The sequence below is a fragment of the Diabrotica virgifera genome, chromosome 9, assembly GCF_917563875.1.
Source record: "Diabrotica virgifera virgifera chromosome 9, PGI_DIABVI_V3a".
Lineage (NCBI taxonomy): Eukaryota > Metazoa > Arthropoda > Insecta > Coleoptera > Chrysomelidae > Diabrotica > Diabrotica virgifera.
Genome location: NC_065451.1, coordinates 154,730,631 through 154,751,049, shown reverse-complemented (window position 1 = coordinate 154,751,049; position 20,419 = coordinate 154,730,631). Strand labels below are relative to the sequence as shown.

At 34.2% G+C, this 20,419-nt stretch overlaps 1 protein-coding gene and 1 pseudogene across 1 annotated transcript in view; one reads left to right on the top strand and one right to left on the bottom strand.

Annotated features, from left to right (window-relative positions):
• LOC126892258 (catalase) overlaps positions 1-20,419 on the bottom strand; it is a 540,038-nt gene that overhangs the window by 336,888 nt on the left and 182,731 nt on the right. The gene's annotated exons all lie outside the window — the stretch shown is intronic.
• Positions 9,608-9,764, top strand: LOC126892981 (U2 spliceosomal RNA; annotated as a pseudogene).

Here is a 20,419-nt window from a genome sequence, read left to right as displayed (position 1 = left end):
AATAACGTAATAGCGATGTCAGAATGTGTTTAGTTGTATCGAATAACGTCAAGTAAGGTTTTTTTAAAGATGCATGTCGTTACTGTGGCAGCAAAAACCATTCGGTATAAGTTTTATAAGCTAAAATTCAAAGACCGTCTTTAGACGGTCTTGCCTGTTAGAGGATTAAAGGGCTTATCAGAAAAATTAAAAAGGATGAGAAATAGTCATCACAACAACATTTAAAACAACCAACACACTCAGGTCTATCCTGTCCAAAACCAAACACAACAACATAAAAGTGAGGCCAAAGAACTGCATCTACAAAATACCCTGTGAATGCAACAATTTCTGCATGGGAGAAACTACAAGACCACTAAGCGTCAGGATAAACGTACATCAAAAATAGGAATTTCAACAAATCTTCTTCTTATGGTGCCTATCCGTTACGGATGTTGGACACTAACATGGCTATTCTGACTTTGTTGACTGCTGCCCTGAAAAGTCCGGTAGTGGTTAAGTTAAACCATTTTCGCAGGTTATGCAGCCAGGATATTCTTCTTCGTCCTGGACCTCTTTTCCCATGCACTTTACCTTGAAGTATGGTCCGAAGTAGGTTATATCGTTGTTCATTGCGCATTATATGGCCCAGGTATTCCAGTTTGCGACGTGTTATGGTTACGACTAGTTCGCGCTCTTTACCCATTCTATGTAGAACTTCTTCGTTGGTAAGTATGTCTATCCAGGAAATCCTAAGCATGCGTTTATAGCACCACATCTCAAATTCTTCGAGTCTCTTCAGTGATGCTTCAGTTAAGGTCTATGACTCCACGCCATATAAAAGAACGGAGAATACGTAGCATTTTAGTAAAAGAACTTTTATTTCCAATTTTATATCGTGGCTGTTAAAAATTTTTTTCATTTTGACGAAAGCTGATCTTGCCTTTTCGATCCTTATCTTAATTTCCGTCGATTGGTCCCACTGTTCATTTAAGTTTGCACCCAAATAACAAAAGTTGGTGAGTTGTGTTATAGGTTGTTGGTTAACTAGTAATTGACCAGGTGATATCCTATTTTTGCTTATAACCATGTATTTGGTTTTTTTTATGTTAAAATCAAGCCCAAACCTGCTACTTACTTCTGCCACCCTGGAGACAAGTGTCTGCAGACCTTCAAGACTGTCTTAAAAAATGACAGTATCATCAGCGTATCTTATGTTGTTCAATCGTTCTCCATTTATAAATATTCCCTCGTCTATGTCCGTTAGCGCTAGGTTCATAATGTGCTCTGAATATATATTGAACAACAATGGGGACAATATACATCCCTGTCGCACACCTCTTTTTATCTTTATATCGTCTGTTAACTGATCCCCTACTCTAACAGCTGCAGTTTGTTCGTAATAGATATTGTTTATTATACGGCGATCTCTGCTGTCTATACCAGTGGCGTGCTGGAACTTTTCAAGCGGCCCGGTGATTTTATAGAAAAGTGGCCTCCCATCCTTATTTTACCTTCTATTATCAGAATTTTTGTTTCTTATTTATAAAACAAAAATACTTCTTCTTCTTATATTTGTATAAATATGACTGTCTGTTTTTTAAATGTGTCTCTAGTAAGTTGTCGTTCCATCGTTTTCATGGTCTTCCCACTGATCGTCTTGCTATTGGGGAACTGTCTCTCGCTATCCTTATTACACTATTTGTTGTCATTTGACGTATGAGGCCATTCCATTCTATTCTTCTGTTTCTTATTCAGTTATTAATATTTTCCACCTTGAATCTCCATTGTACATCTGTACTTCTAGCTCTGTGTCCCATAGAGTCTTACCATCGATGTTTCGAAGGGTTTTCATCTCCGCTGTTTCGAGCAATTTTTTTGTCCTCTCCGTGTCGGGTCGTGTTTCTGCATTGGTCTGCAGTAAATTCTGCCTTTCATTTCTTTTCCAATATTTTTATTCACTTGATCTTCCACTTCTGTTTCGAGCCTTCCGTAGCTAGATGATGTGATGCCTAGATATTAAAACTCCATCACTTGTTCTATTAGCCCTTCAGCTCCAATTTACATGTTATTGGATTTGCTGTTATAACCATGAATTTTGTCCTTTTGGGGAAAATTATCCTGCGAAGAGTTGAGTACGAAAGCAATAAAGTTAATGTGATGTGAAAATCAATAAAGCTAAGACAAAAATATTGATGTTCGACAGATTCGACACTATTCAACTAATTAACATGTTACAGGAATACCAGATAGTAAACATCTTTGTCTATCTCGGGTCTAGTATAACTGACGATGGTAACTGTGAAGTAGGAGTTCGTAGACGTATTGGTATTGCAAAAAATGCGATGAATCGCCTAACTAAAGTTTGGAAAAACAGATTTATTTCTCAAAATATCAAGATGAGACTGGTGAATGCCGTTGTATTCTCAATATTTCAATACGGGGTAGATACTTGGATTCTTTGAGTGCAAGTGTGGTGCTTTTGAGAGCGGATGCCTTTGAGATGTGTTGCTGGAGAAGAATGCTGCGCATACCTTGGACAGCTCATAGGATAAACGTTTCCATTCTAAACCAACTCGAAATTAAAAAAAGGCTCTCCACAATATATCTGCAACGAATTCTGCAATTCTTCGGTCACGTGTTTCGCATAGGTAACGATAGTTTGGAGATATTAATTGTTTCTGGAAACGTTCCGGGGAGAAGATCAAGAGGACGATCACCAACTAGATGGTCTGACCAAATAAAGCATTCAGCTGGAAAGTCATTCTGCGAAGCTCTTAGAGCAGCTAAATATAGAGAGCAATGGAATAAAATTGTTAGGAATATTGGTGGAAATCACGATCCTAAGTAATGGGGAAACGACAAGCGAGAGAAATACGTTGTAAATCATCTTCACTTTGAGACATTAGTATTGCATCGTCTGGATAGCAGATTTATTTAAGTTGTTTTTCCATTTATAGAAAATATTATAAAATCTATATTATACATATATATATATTTTTAATGGATCTATCCTCGCCTATTTTAAGATAACCGTTATACACCATCTGGTTCTGTCCACTCCAAATCGAAGCAAAACCGAAAACATCCAAAAATACTTAACGAACTTTTCCCAGAAACACATATCTGAACAAAATATATACAATTGCTGAGTCGTATTTTGTGTAAAAGTTTGGGTTTATATTATCCGCCAAATAATGCCTATTCATGACTCAATTGAACGTCTTAATATTTTAACCGTTTTGAAATACAGGTGTATAAAACAGACAACTGGAATTAATGCAATATTACTAATATTACTATTACTCGAACACTATGTATGGAAATAAGATATTTTTGAAATGTTTTAATATCATTCAATTAGAAATTTAAAAAAAATTGTTGCATCTAAAATTTTTTGTGAAAAAAACTTATTTGACCGGCCTCAAGAGGCCGCGGCCTCTCGGTGATTGCACCGATTCGTTTATATGGCCAGCACGCCACTGGTCTATACCAATTGAATTTAATATTTTCATCAGTTCGTCAAACGTTTAATATTTTCGACAAATCATAGCTATGCAAACATGCTTGGGACAATGAACGCAGACCACAGTGGAAATATGCATTCAATAATGATGAAAGAAACAAGACACGAAAAATCAAAGATTAAAGAAACAGTCCTCATCCTACTAAATGAAGAAAAATGTTTAGCAAACCCATTAGCAGAATGCAGCAGGTTTTGGTTGCCGACACGCAAAGAAGAAGTTTACAACAAGAATATACGTTAATATAAGTTTCCCTTCATTATTACCTATATTATCCATATACTCCACTTCTTACATCACCGTAGAAGAATGTGTAGTAAGAATTGAGGCCCAACTCCAAAATGACCCTATTGTTATACACAAGTGTTATTAGACCAATGATAACCTATGGGTCTGTGAGTGATGGAAAAAGACACAGCAAGTGGGAGCAATAGTGCTGCAAGTAATACGTCTAGGCAGCATGCTTCTGTTTTAGAAGAGTCATAAAAACAACTCTTACAGTGGTGTTGGAAGTCCTGCTGAATCTACTACCACTTCATACCTTTATGCAGAGCGAAGCTAGATCAGTGATGCACAGATTAATACATAGTCAGCAAGATAGGTGCTATTTTGACAACACGTGTCTCCCTCATTCTGTTATGTGGTTATTCCATTCTTTTTTTATTTATTTACTGTCCATTTGTTTATACACTGTACGTTACATTGTCTTCGAATATCTTCACTGCTCTTTCGATCTCTCAGCGTATTTCCTGTAATTCTTCTCAGTTCTCTTATCTCAGTATGACGTTCTTAGACGTCATTAGCATTCAAAGAGTTAAGACATCCTGCCAGTCTATTTGATATTTGTACTTGATTTCTCTCTTCTTTGTCCAGGTATCCTTAGCTTGATAATGCAACTCCAAGGTATTTTATTTCCATTACTTGTTTAATACTGATACCATCCATTTTTATTTTACATCTGATTGGTTCTTTACTAATTACTATTGTTTTAGTTTTCTGAGATGAAATTGCCATATTATATTCTTTTGCTCTAATGTTAAATCAGTGGACTAATCTTTGCCGACTATCTTCATTTTGGGTTATCAATATTACGTTGTCTGCGTAACAGAGTATTTTTACTTCTTTGTTTTCCATTCTATATTCTGTATTAAATTGAAGAGCATAAGACTCGATGAGTCTCCCAATCTTATCCCTCTGCCTATGTCTATCTATAACATGGACCTATAAATAAAGAGGTCTTTATTTATAGGTCCATGATCTATAATCTCTAGGCTCTGTAAGTTGCCATCTACTCTGACTTCCATTTTGTTGTTAGATAGATAGATAGATAGATAGACATTTATTGTTTTTAAAAACTACAGTTTTATAACAATGAGTTTAGTAAGTACAGAATATAACTAACAACTAGTCTAGAACATAAATAACTATTAACAAATTTAAACAAAAGTTAAGCGCTATCACTAACTGAAATGGAGAACTTGTTTTCTTAAATAAACACCAATGAAGGAGAAACTGAAGCTTATTCATTTAAAACAAAAGATCTAAGTTTTATGATATTCCAAATATATATTGAAATTGCTTTCAGAGATATTATAGTTACATTATTAAGACAACCAATAAGGTCGGTGCAATTATTAAGGGGGGCCATATTAACCGGTTTCATTGAACTGTAAATGGGACATTCAAACAGTAAATGTTCAAGAGTTTCCAACTTGTTTGTGTTACAAATAGTACAGATTTCAGATGGTCGTATATGATATGTTATACCATTATAGGTAAATTTTAACACATGGCGATTAGATGTTCGAAGTTGCGCCATGGCACGAATGTATTTTATGGGAATTTGAAATTCCAGATATTTCTGTACTGAGGTATCTACGGATAAATGTTTGTAAATAGTTGAGAATGTTGACATGGAGACTGCTTGAATGTCTTCTTGATGAAGCATATCCATATACTTTTTTAACATGCTTTTCTTGTTTTTTAATAGCCAATCAGAGATGTTTTCATCCCAAGAAAATTCATAATCTAATATTTGAAAATATTGCTTAAACTGTGAAACCCAGTTGTATCTGTTCGTATTTATTGAATTATTTGCTGAAGAAATTTGAAGCTGACGCAGAAAACAAATAAGAGGAAGTCTTAAATCATGCATTTGCGATAGCTTGATAAGCCAATTTAAAGTTAGCTTGAAAATAGTAAAAGAAATTTTTACTCTTCCTGTCTCCAACCTAACAGCATAATCAGGTGTATTGATACTGAGATGTAAAAGTTTTTTAAAGAAAGTTATTTGTATTCTTTCTAACTGGTCAGCATATCTCATTCCCCAAACGGGCACACAGTTCATAACAAGGCTTTGAACTAGCGAATCGAAAAGTTGCACACGAGATGTCCAAGAATTCATTTTGGTTTTAGCCATTAAACCTATCACGTTACCAATTGCGTGTTTTGCTCTTTCCACTGTTGTATCGGCCATTGCTTTAAAAAGTGATGTTGTGGTTAGGGTGACTCCAAGATATACAATTTTGTTAACAACTTCTATTTTTTCATTCTTATATAGGAACTTAACGCCTTTATTGCCAATTTGACCGCTTCGGGCAAATGGAAGAATTTTGGTTTTGCCAACATTTACAGTTAGCTGGTTTTTGTCACTGTATTTTTCTAGATAACTTAAATTTTTACCGAGTTCAACTTCCGAGTCACAAAGAATGACCAAATCATCAGCATACAATAGCATTATTATTTGATTTTGGCTATCAATGGAGATACCTTGTGATCCTTGACTAATAGAAAACTGTTCTATATCCGCAATAAATAAACTAAATAATAGTGGACTCAAAGGTTCACCCTGTAAGACTCCTGTTGAAATATCAAATGGTCTTGTGTAGCCGTTTGGAGTTTTGATGTACATCCTAGCATTATCATAAATGTTTTTCAAAATGGCTATTATTTTAGAACTCACCCCAAGGCCAAATAGCTTTTGCCACAGCAAATGATGGATAATGGAGTCAAAAGCCCGCTTATAATCTACAAAGGCAGCGTACACTTTGCGTTTTTTCAGTCGTAGTTGCAGTTGTACAGCAGAAGTGAGGGTGAATACATTATCAATGCAACCCCTTGATCCCCTGAAACCCGACTGACATTCGGGAAGAACATTATTTACTTCAACCCAATCTCTGAGTCTGTTTAACAAAATATTAGTAAATATTTTTTCAACACAATTAAGTAAGGCAATACCTCTATAGTTTGCTGGATCATCTCTGTTGCCCTTTTTAAATATCATAGTAAAAATGACTTCACTCCAGTTATGCGGCGTAATGGTTGTTTCCAGTATTCTATTAAACATGCCCGTTAAATACAGTATCCAATTATTTGGAAGATTTTTAAAGAATTCATAAGAAATATGGTCAGTTCCAGGTACTTTACGATTGGGACAGTTATTTAGGACTCTATATATTTCGTCACTGGTTATAATAGCGTCAAAAATGGGATGTCTTGCATAAAAAAAACGGGCATTATGATATAGTTTTGGGGGATATATATTCGAATAAAATTGCTCCCATACGTCTACATCGATAAAAGAAGTATTGTGATTTTTCCGAAATTTCCTAATCACTGACCAGAATGTTTTGGAGTCCCTGCTGTTTGCAAGTTGAGAATACAGGTTATGAAAATATATATGTTTTTTCTTTTTAATTATTTGTCTATAGGCTTTTTTTGATGTCAAAAAATTTGTTTTATAGGGGTCGCGGAAGTTATTTGATTTAGCTGTTTTGAGGCTTTGTTTCATGTTGTTTTTAGCTGAGGTACATTCATGATCAAACCATGGAGGACTTTGCCTGATACACGACGGGAAAGATTTTTCTTTACAAAGTTGTAATTGCGAAGCAGTTTCTTTAATTGCTGACATTAGATTATTGTATAGTTCTTGTGCATCAATATTTATAGAAAGAGACGTTTTATTCGAATGTTGCATAGAAATTTTATAGAAAAAGGCAAGGTCAGTATTCCATTGATATATAGTTTTTTTTTGTATAGGAAGTGCTTTTTTGAAACGACTTTCTCGAAAAAAGTCGGAAACGCAAGTTACCAGTATACCAAAGTGGTCAGAAGGGCTGTTATGGTTCATTACACATAAATCTTGGATAATAGGTATTGCACTGTTCTGGATAAATGCTAAGTCAATTACACTATTTCCAGCTTTGCTAATGTGAGTAAATTGTGCCGGTGTATCAGACTCAGTCCTCCCATTAAGTAGACAGAAAGAGTTGGTGTTCATGAAGTCAATAATATGGCGCCCCTTAGTATTTAAAACCATGTCATTGCTTAGACGATACTCCGATAGATTTGTGCCCTCCAGCATCTCTGGCGGAACTTCTCCAATATCTGATATTCTACTGTTAAAGTCACCGCCAATTAGAAGCGGAACATCGAAATGGTTTTCTAGAATTTCCGACAGAGATACTTGAAAAAGTTCTAGAATATACACAATATCTAAGGACGGTTTAAAATATACTGTGCAAATAATAATAGACTCTTCCGAAGGAGAAACCAGTCTGCAAAATAGCCACCACGGTGTTTTTTCTAAAATTACACAGTTGTATACATTTTTATAAAATATGTAGATACCACCGCTTGCTCTGCCCACGGATTTCTCTTTCGAAGCAGGACTACTTATAACATTATAGGATGACAAAACAATTGACAAATTATTACACTCATTAAGCAGCCATGTTTCAGTAAGACATAAAACCGAAAAATCATCGTAATCTCTAACAAATTCATCCAGATTGGCAAATCCTTGACAGTTCCAAAATACTATTTTGAATGATTGCTATTCAGGTACAGATGAGTTTGCCCCACATAAAGCAGGCTTTGAAGTCTTGAGTCCCTTTTCACGTCTAGGTGATTCCTGTTCCTCTCTATCACGTTTGGTTGTTCCTCTTGTAGTAATTCTAGGTATTTTGTTTATGTATCTAATCGTTAAATTTTTCTCCCCATTATCTATACGACTTTGTAGCTCTGTTCGTAATTCAGCTAGATATTTTGACTGGCAAGGTGTCAGATCTTGTTTTATGTATATGTTTGAGTTTGAGTTTTGATTCAGTTTAGATTTATTTTTAAGAACAAAAAGGGCATCTTCACTGGACATCATAGTAACTTTCAGCGGCCTTGGTTTCATATCTTGGCGAGGAAAGCCAAGCCGGCGATGCGAAGCTATTTGTAAGTTAGGAGCTACCTGATTTAATATTTGTTGTGCATTAACTTCATCGGATTCTGTATTTTCTGGAACACCCATGAGCAAAACATTTTTTTCCCTTTGTTTTCTATCAGCCAGCTCTATAAGGATATTTTCGGGAGGAGAGGATTCTATTTTCTGGATTTTAATTTTTAGCTGTTCGTTTTCTCTTCTTAGAACCGCTATTTCCGAGATGCAAGCGTCAATTTTTGTCGACTGAGAATTTACTAAATTATGTAAGTCAGACATTCGAGTGTTACATGTTGCGATAGCGTTACTTAAATTAGCAAGCTGAGCCATAATTGCGTTGAAGTGCATTGTGCTAGCATCTGCTTCTGTGGTACAATTTTGACACTTCCATGTCAACAAGGTTGCAGGTGAAAAATTTAAGGGTTGAGGTTGAGCACAAACACCGTGCCATGTTGTTTTGCATCCAGAACATTCCAGTTTGCTACCATCTGTCGGTGTTATAATTTTATGGCATGCCTGACAATTTAAGTCCATTATAGTAATATTAACCGTACTATTAAAGGTACCACTAATTACTTAAGTTTTTGTCTAAGGCAATACTCAAGTTTCAATTAAGTAGATCGCTGAAATGTAGATTGTATTTCTTGTTTAAAAATTGGGTTTTTCTCCTTACAGGTGTGTTCATAGTAAAAACTATTCAACTGTTCTAAGGCAATATTCTGGTTTCGATTGAGTAGAACGTTGAAATGTAAATTGTATTTCTTTTTTAAAAATTAAGTTTTTCTACTTACAGTTGTGTTTACAATAAAAACTGTTTAACTTTTAACTTATATTGGTTAAATTCACAAGCCACTATTAAACGATGTTACCTCTACGGCTGCTAGAACTAAACTCCATCGCTTCTCGGCCTCTGGCTAAGATCAAAGTGTAGTATCTGTTCTTATCAGCTTCCATTTTGTTGTTTTGGTAGATGTTTTCAATAGTTTTTATGATATCTAGGGGAATTTTTCTATTATACAAAAGATGGATTGCATCTTTGAGTCTTACTCTGCCAAATGCTTTCTTCAAGTCAATAAAACATAGAAATGCTGGTCTATTATTTTCAGTAATTTGATTTATGGCGAATATTGCATATTTACACGAGCTTTCAGTACAAAACCCTGTTGTTTATCTGTTAAACTTATCTTCTGATTCATTAGTGCTTGTAGAATTTTAGTTGCAAGTTTTAGGGTAGTATTTAACAAGTTGATACCTCTGTAGTTTTCTGGTTGCTTTTTATCATCTTGTTTAATAGTAGAATTAGTTCGCTTGTTCTCCATTCTTCGGGTATAATATGTTTTATGATTTTGTTAATTAATGTTGTTAATTGTTCTGTCGTTGCTGCTACACAATATTTCAGTAATTCGTTTGATATTCCATCCTTACCTGCAGCTTTTCTGTTCTTCAGCTTTTCAACTGTTTTTCGAACTTCCTGTGTACTTATTATTTGTTTAAAAAGTATAATTATAGTGATACATTTTAGCTTAATTTTATCAGATGAAAGGTGTTATTTATTTGAAATCATTATAGATATCATCATAGATAGGAGGTAAAGTGTATCAAAATACAACCGATATAGTGCATATGTCGTAGGCAAGTATGAAATGCAGGCATTTTGGCAAAAGTAATTTTCGTAATGACTAGGCAGTTTGTAAGCCCAATAAATGACCGGTTTGGAGTGTAATTTCCAGGGGCAACTCCGAATTGCATGAAAATTTGGATTTAGGTTCTGCTTACCCTCCACTTCAAAGTTGAATTTGTGCCGTTGGTTGCTTTTACTTGGGGGGTGACATTTACCCCTTCTCGCGGGATGAAAAACGCGTGTTTAAAATAAGGCCGGAAATGGATAAATTGACTTATTTTAAGCACCTTTTGTTCTATAAAGTTTTTTACGTAAGTCAATACTTTTCGAGTTATTCGCGATTTAAAATGTTGATTTTTCGACAAAAAAACTACGGTTTCAGACAGTTTTCCTCAAATAACTCAAAAAGTATATATTTTATCGAAAAAAATATTTTTAGCAAAAGTGTAGCCTATAAAAAAACGAAAAAAATGGTGTACCAGTAAAGTCTACAAATTGGGTAGAAGCAAAGTTGTAGCTCATGAAAAATACGTTCTTATTTTTCTAATTCCAAATCGAATAATTTAACGCGAAATCACCGAAGAAAGAAGCGTTTTTCGGGAAAACCTTATTAACATTTTTAAAGTATCGAAAAAAAGCTTATTATTTGTTTTTTACAAAAGTTTGCAGCATCAAAAATAAACGAGTTACACTGAAAAAAAGTTGGCCCCTTTTTTTTTGGTAAAAAAAATCGTGAAAACCTCCCTCTATTTAGCACCCTAAATGAAATTAATCGTTTGGATTTACCATCTATTTTAACTGTATGTGTATTGTTTATATGATCCGTAAGTTTGATTGGTTTGAACTGCTTATTTTTGAAAACATTTGGTTTTACAGTAAAAAAAATTTTCTAAAAATTTTTGAAAAATTTCATTTTTTCAAAATAACTTAAAAAGTATTACTGATAAGAAAAATCTTAAAGAGTAAAAAAATGTAGGTTTTGCTATTATAAATATGCTAGTTTCATTTTGTTTCTCCGTAAGACAAGAATTGGTTAAGATATATGGCTGTTCAAAATTTGCATACACTCGTGATTAGTGACCCATTCAAGCTTTCTCAATTATATCCCTTTCAAAAATAAACACTTTAAACCGGTGAGACTCTCAAGTCATATAAAAAATAGATAGGTAAGTAAATTGTTTGTAAAGCGGTAGCGAAATATTTCATTTGGGGAGCTAAACACGGCGAGATTTTCATGATTTTTTACAAAAAAAAAGAGGGCCAACTTTATTTTGAGCGTAACTCGCTTATTTTTAATGCTAAAACTTTTGTTAACAATTAAAACAAAGCTTTTTATAAACACTTTAAAAAAGTTTAAATGGGTTTTTCCCGAAAAGTGTTTATTTTTCGGTGATTTCACCTTGAAATATTCGATCTGGAATTAGACGAATAAGAACGTATTTTTCATGAGCTACAACTTTGTTTTTATTTGATTGATACACTTTACTGATACACCATTTTTTTGGGTTTTTTATAAGCTGCACTTTTGCTAAGGATATTTTTTCGATAAAATATTTACTTTTTGAGTTATTTGCGAAAAACCGTCTGAAAACGTAGTTTTGTTGTCGAAAAATCAACATTTTCAATGGCAAATAACTCGAAAAGTATTGACTTGGTAAAAAACTCTATAGAACCAAAGTTGCTTAAAATCAGTCAATTTATCCATTTCTGATCTTATCTTGAACGTATGTTTTTTCACCCCCGAGAAGGGGTGACTGTCACCCCTCAAGTAAAAGCAACCAACGGCACAATTTCAACTTTGAAGTGGAGGGTAAGTAGAAGCTAAATCCAAATTTTCATGCAATTCGGAGTTGCCCCTGAAAATTAAACGGTATCGCCGAATTTCCCGTTCATTTACTGGGCTATGTATAACGTTTTCATTTTTACAAAATGACTTCACACTTTTAGTCATTTGCAAAACCACCGGAAACGTGAACATTTTTACAATACAAATTCTGTCAAAGCGTAATTTTATTTTGAAACAATATTGCAATTTAGATTATGTTTATAAGAATTATTAAATTTAAATAATTAATGCTATGAAATTATTACACCCAGTGATTCTTAAGGCACAAATTTTATTAGATATAAAAATGTTAACTTAATTAATTAAAGAACTTTTTTAATTTTATTAAATATTTTGGAGTTTAACCATTATTTTACTGAACTTATTGGAAAAGCTATAGGTACGACGAGTTTATTGCACTAATTTGCATAAATAATAAAATACAGTACAGCGTCGATAATTCGAACTAATTAGTACAGGGGTAATTCGGATTATCAAATTGTTCGGATTATCAATCAAATTGTTCAAAATACATACAAAGCTCATAAACATAGTACATATTATGTACATACGTTTTATTTACAAGGAATAAAACACCTGTATAATAAACAAATATGTATATTGTATGTATGGTTCATTCCACCAACATACGCCTGTTTTGAATTATCGCGACAACGAATATTTTAGTGTGCAACATAAGAAGTACGAAAGTAAATGGCGCTAATAATTATTCCAATAAACAACAATGTAATTTGCAATTTACTTTCGTTCTTCATATTTTGCACAATAAAATATTCGTTGTCGAAATAATCCAACACAGACGTATATTCGTGAAATAGGGTATATTTCTGCATAAACAAAACAAACATCCGCGGTCATATTTTGCCCATATTGTCATATTAAATCCAAAAATTCGGTCCGCGATCCTATTTTTTAATTCTATATTTTTTGCGTTCGGATTACCAGAGTTCGGATTATCGACGCTCTACTGTAAAACTATAACACAATAACAAAAATAAACAACATAACCTAAACTTATATATTTTATGATCTGGGCCTAAATTGCAACACTGTTTAAAAATTAAATTACCCTTTCCGGCAGTTTTGCAAACGCCTAAAAGTGTGAAGTCATTTCGTAAAAATGAAAACGTTATACAAACTGCCAAGTCATTACGAAAATGACTAGGCTTTTGCAAGAATACCTGAATTTCGTACTTGCCTACGACAATATATTATAAAGTATTGTATTGTCATTTCAAGGTCGAATGATGGCTTTATTCAAACAAAAATTCTGATAAGATATTTTTATCCGTACCAAAAATTGTTGAGTACATTTTCAGATTCTTTAAACGAGTTATTACTATTACCACAGATTAATGATTTGCAAATTTACAATTTGCAGATAAAAATGATAATCAAGGCCATGATTTAACATTATTTTTAGAATTTATGAAAATGATTAAAAAACAAACTATGGTCTGTGTTTAAACCAGGAGGAGTAATTCAAACTTACAGCGCCGTAATGCTTCTTTGTAATTGGTCCAACCGCACACAAGTTTATTTCATAGAGTTAAATATTAGCATAGAGAGAGTGTCATTCAGAGCGAAGTGACGACACCATCTTTTTTATTTGGATTAGTGCTGTTTCACTCTTACGCATAGTAAAGCTGCTACAGTTGTCCTCCTCTTCCGTGCCTATATTCACACTGGATGTCATAATAGATTTTCGATACAATGTGTTAGAAAGAGATGCAGCAAACCAGTCCATGAGATCTTGTCGTCAGGAAGCGCGGAAGGCAGGCTCCCTCTATGTTAATATATACCTCTATGGTTTATTTCACTGTTATGAAATTTTGACACTAATGACATTTATTAAATTTTGACACTACTGGCATTTCATAGGTTAGTTAAGTTATATCGACGATTTTTTGTATTTTCTGCGTTATTCCTTTAATTTTTAGATTTTTAGTCTACTTATATATAAAAAAACAGTTGTTTGTAGAAATCTTTAGCGACGTATTAGTATAATATAATATGTATGGATTACCGTCGAAGGTCGATATGATCAACCTAAAAGAAGATATATTTGGTGATTTTTCTAGTGACTTTCTTGGGTGTGAATCCATAGGCGTAACCAGGGGATGGTTTTGGGGGTTATAACCCCCACCCCTTTTGGATGTACTTTGAGCTCTATACTCTTAACACCATTATTATTTCAACCCCCCAGAGACCTTCAAGTAGACGTACCCTCCCCCTTAGTGGGGTTATCCTGGTTACACCTTTGTGTGAATCTGTCTTTTTAGTTTACTCCTATGCAGTGGCGTACGGTGACATTTTCGGAAGAGGAAGCGACTCAATAAGGGTTTAACAAATATTTTCTTACGAGGGTCGAGATCAAAATATATACCTACTTAATAGGTATATACCTAATGTATTACCTGTTAACTTATATCGACTAAAAACAAGAACTACAAAAAATTAGGTACAGTGTTTAACCCAGTCTAAGAGACATGCACACGCCTTGAGAATGAGACTCGGGTGATACAAATTCATTGGGGCAAGGAGGATTTACTCTCATAAGCGGGTGTCACTCCATCCCGCCCCAATGCTTCATACTATCCACTTCCCCTCCGATAGCACTCTGATGCGCTATAGGGGCTCTCTATCAGCAAAGTGCTTATTATGTGGGAGTTCTGGATACAAGGACTCACAAACGAAATCCTACCCCGATCAATGCAGGTTAGTGACTCTAGTGACTTAGTATATCGTATATCTAGTGACTTATCATCGATGTGTACTGCTTGCTCAGGCTCGAGTCCTGCTCCAGGCTTGGTTTCTTTAAACTTAAAAAGAACAGTTCTATTCAAAATTGTTTTTGTATTCCGATTTCGAATCACCTTCCACAACACACAACTTTCAACAATATGACATTTATTTACTTATACTTCAGCCCTGTCCTCCTATCAACCAATGCAAATTTTTGTCGATAACATCGTCGCAAAATTTTGGATTTTCTGATAATTGTTTAATGCACTCTCTTTCAATGAATAATACGGATAACTTGGAAAGTCTCTCTTCGCTTGTGAAATTTATTGTAATACTTTTAATGCGTTTTAATACTGAAAAACTTCGTTCAACTGATGCATTTGTAGCTGGGATAGTTAGTACCTACTAATTCACACAACTTGACCACTTCACACAGAGACTTATTTAAACCTGCAGTATTCAAACAATTCAGGTGTTTTATAAATGACATTTAACTGAGAATGCAAAGCTAGAATATAAAAAAAATCATAATTTAATCGTACTGAATTAAATACCTCTGTGTGAGATTTTGATGAATTATAATTAGACATATTAAAATTACATAATTCTACATATTTTATTTCTTTAAAACTTTCAAAGTCATAATTCATTTGTTGTAGAATATTATCAACAATTTCGATGTATAATCGTCGATAGGTCTCTCTTTCGCCGACATTATCAATCATCATTATTTTTCTTTTAGGTTCGAAGCCCATATTTTCAGCTTTATCCCAAATATTTTTAAACAGCTCATTTTTTAATCATCATAAGTCATAAAATTGTCTTATACAACATGAAATGTCACTTGACTTCGTCTGTAAAATGTCGTAGGTACTGGTACTATAAAATATCAGTAAAAGGAAAAATCTCAAAATGCCAAATAAAATATTAGTAAAAATATTAAGCAAAAAATTGAAATCGAAATTTTCTTTAAGCCATTGTACCTAAGTACCTACCCCTTATAGCAGCAGTAACAGTCTCCGCATCTCGTTTTCGGAATCGGATGGCGCTCGGACGATCGCTTCCAGGGGTATCAAAATTCTCGTGAGAGGAACATGACTAGCGGGTGAGGGTATCAAACCTGACCAATTTTTGAACGGGACAAATGCATGACAAGCAGCGATTTTGAGATGCACTTCCGTCAGGAGCGGATTGAATCGTTGAATTGTGTGCATATTTGAGCCTGTTCGTATGCGATCTATTTTTAATAATGTTTCAATGCCTATTGCCTACATATTTATGCAGATTACTGAGATTAGGGAAACATTGTTGATAATTAAATACTAATTAATAATATATGTATTTTCTTATATGAAAGTATAGGGAAGCGGTGCTTCCCCCGCTTCAATGGACCGCACGCCTCTGCTCCTATGGTTTAAAAACAAACCACAGCATGAAATTAAATTTGAAAAGTTTATAAACAAATAATGGGTGATTTAAACATGAGACTCGAAGGGGCAGTTGACTGGCAGTTGCAAATGGTTGAGACCCAAACGGTGTCTGTGAGTGTCGCTGTACGCAAACAGACGACCTTGTAACATCTTGTCATGGGAGGCTTCCATGAACCGGGAACTTCCGGGAACTATGTGAGATGGGCTGAAGGCGATCTGTTCGACATCGCTGAAGCAGTTTTCGGGATTACGATTGAGAACTATTTTACCCAACTTGATGAGAGGATATTCGCCTTGGGGCCAAACCTTGGTCAAGTCGAAGGGATCGAATGGCGATCGTTGTGCTTGTTCTGGGGTCATGATTTGAACATAAGTGGTCCATGAGGGGTAGTGTCCATCGGCGATGGCGTTGAATAGGTCTCTAAAGCCTGTCGAAAAAAAAAATCAATTTAGTATTCAGTAATTCAGTATTTAATGAAATTATTCAGAAAAACTAAATCAAATGAATAAACGGAAAAAAGTAGTACTTATTTTAAAAGTGTGCAAAATATTTAATTCCTAACTGAGAGCTTTCGATCTTCAATACTACGATCAAAATTAAAAAGTATATGACCTACTGAAGAGGGATGCGATTGGTGACAAAATACATTTTTTTTTGTTCAAAAGTTAAAAAATTTCGAAAGTTATTAAAAATAAAGCATCTAAAACATAGCACATTAAGATACTCCACAAAACACTCATTAAATGTTTATGTGGGTTAAGGCGACAGAAAGAATTTATCTATTAAGTAAATGGGATTTAAAGCTAATTAGTCGATAATCGATAATATGAAACACGACACACATAACCTACATAATAAACTGAAAGAAATTACAGGTAACACACGGAAGAGAGTACAACAAGTTATACGAAACTCCATTTGAGATCTCCAATTATCAGAAAAAGAAAAACAACAAACTTGAGAGCAATACATCAAGGACTTATTTGCAGATAATAGGGAAGAAATAAATGAAACATTATCAAAACTAATGAAAATCTAAAAATTCTGGTATCAGAGGTGAAACAGGCAATTAAAAACTCAAAAATAAAGCGCCAAGTCCCGATGAAGTTCCTGTAGAAATATTAAAAATCCTGAATGATGAAAATATAGAATGTCTAACTAAATTATTTAATAAAATATAGCACGACGCGACGGTCAAATCCCTGATGAATGGTTAAAATCTATCTTTTTACCCTTACCCAAGAAAAACAATCCTAAATCTTGCGATGAATATCGATTAATTAGCCTTATGAGCCACACTTTAAAAATAATACTTCTTCTTCTTATCGTGCCCTATCAAGTACCCTTGACGTTGGCGACTAACATGGCGAAACTGTCTCTGTCTCTAGCTATTCTCAATAGGTGTTCTGCTTTCTTTATTCCCGTCCACTCTCGGATATTCTTCAACCAAGAGGCCTGCTTTCTACCAATTCCTCTGCGTCCTTCGATTTTACCCATCATAATAAGTTGAAGAATATTATACCGATCTCCCCTTACTACGTGTCCAAAATAGGCCATCTTTCTATATTTGATGTTATCAAGCAGCTCGCGGGCAGCATTTGCTCTCTTAAGGACTGCCACATTTGTCAGCGTAGCCGTCCATGGTATTTTCAGTATACGTCTGTGCAGCCACATTTCAAAGGCCTCCAAACGATTAATGGTGGATATTTTTAATGTCCATGCTTCGACACCATACAAGAGAACTGACCAAATGTAACATTTAATCATGCGCTTTCGAAGTTGAAGTTGCAAGTTATCATTACAGAAAAATGACCTCATTTTTAAAAATGTCGTGCGGGCTATCTCGATTTTACATTTTATCTCTTTATCTGGATTTAGTTGTTCAGTAATATGGCAACCAAGATATTTAAAACTGAGTACTCTTTGAATTATATGACCATCAACATATAACCGTAAATCTTGATGGGCCAAACGGCTAAATACCACGTACTCGTATTTTGTTTTTGAACAGTTTATGTTTAGGCCAAACTCTCTTCCCACTATGTCAATGGCATTTAAGAGGTGTTATAATCCATTCATGTCATCACTTAAAATAACTGTATCGTCTGCATATCTGATTGTATTTATCAGAATTCCATTAACTTTCACACCACATTCCAAATTATGCAGCGCTTCCTTAAATATTCTACGAGTATATGAATATAAATTGAATAACAGTGGGGACAGTTTGACGCCAGTATAGTTTTTCTATGAATCGTACATCTTGACTATCAACTCGTTTATCCTTTAATATTTTAATTAATTTGTGATGTTGTGCACGATCAAAGGCCTTCTCATAGTCAATAAATACAGCAAAGACGTATTTCCTTTGATCTCGGCATTTCTGAAATAATACATTTAGTGCAAAGAGTGCGTCCCGGGTTCCCAGTCCATTTCTGAAGCCAAATTGTGTTTCATCCTGGCTCACATTTATCTCTGATTCTACTGTGAATGATATCCCATCCTGGCTTTCTTCACATTTATCTCTGATTCTACTGTGGATGATACGTAGAAACATTTTCAAAGTGTGGCTCATAAGGCTTATCATTCTATAATCACTACAGTTTTTCGAACGTTGTTTTTTTGGTAGGGTTATGAATTAGGACTTTAACCAATTTCAGGGATATCACCAGTCGAATAAATATCATTGAAAAGTTTGACTAGTATTCCAATGTTTTCTCATTTATGAGCTTTAACATTTCTGTAGGTATGTTGTCAGGGCCAACGGCTTTCTTGTTTTTTGCCAATTTTATAGCATGTAGTATTTCTTATTTTAGTATTTCTGGTCCTTCACCTTCATCTAAAGTCTCCAGTTCTTCGGGTCTATCATCATTATACAGTTCATTTATGTAATTACACCAGGTAGTTCGAATTTAGTGTTTGTCTAATATCATTTTTCCCGACGAATCGGTTATAGTACCGTGAAATGGGGTGAGATTGATCAATTTTAACTTTATTTGATTTATATTTTAAACGTTTTTGTGACTGTTCTATATTTAAACACTTCACATGTAATATTAATATCTAAAGAGTAGTGATTTCATACTAGTTTTGTTTTAATTATTAAGAAAATCCACTTATCCCATAAAAAACGGGTGATCAATCTTAGACCCCTGACTGGGGTGAGATTGATCATGATGATTTTATAGCATGAAACAGTAGTGCTTTTAAATAGAATATGATCAATCTTAACCCTGACTAATTCGGTCAGACAGTTTTTCGAATTTTTACAAAGGGGTGAGATTGATCATGCGGGGTGAGAATGATCACACTATTTTTATTGTACTATTCTTTATTTATACAAAAAAAAACATATTTTAACAACTAAAAATGTAATTCAGAACAATTTATAAAAAAAGAAAATTTGATTTAACATTCTTTTATATTAATTTCTCCGCGACAATCATATTTTTGTATCCTATCAGAAATCGTCTCAAGTGTCGGATCTGGTAGTAAGGCAACTACTTACTTGAAGGGAACAGTGGATATGTCATTTTCAATTATTTTGAAAATCTTCCTCGATCCTGCTGATTTAAGGCCAAAAAACTTTTGACGAACATTCTCAAATCCATTGCACTTAGAGGATATCCCCAATCTGCACACGTTAAAATGCTATTTATAATGGCTACTTCTTCTTCATATGTGAATACAGATTGTCCACCTATTTTCTTAATCTTCCTTCCATGGTACTTGTTATTTAAAGTCCCGTAGGACAGTTTGTATTTTTTGCGGCTTTTCTTAGCGATAATCTATTTTCCAATACATCGTGCAAAGCCTGATTAACTTGTTCTTAATTAAAATTGCCATACGTTCTACTGCCTAATTGTCTTTTGTACGTTATCTTCCCATTTTGATTGATATTCTTAAATCTGTAACAAAAATTATAAATTAATTTCTGAAACGTACGTAACGTGGGGTAAGATTGATCACTTGATCAATGTCACCCCATTCAATATTATCCGCCATTTTAAAAAAGCTGGCGTTAGTTAAAATGCTAGATACCTAAAATTATTATTACAGAACCA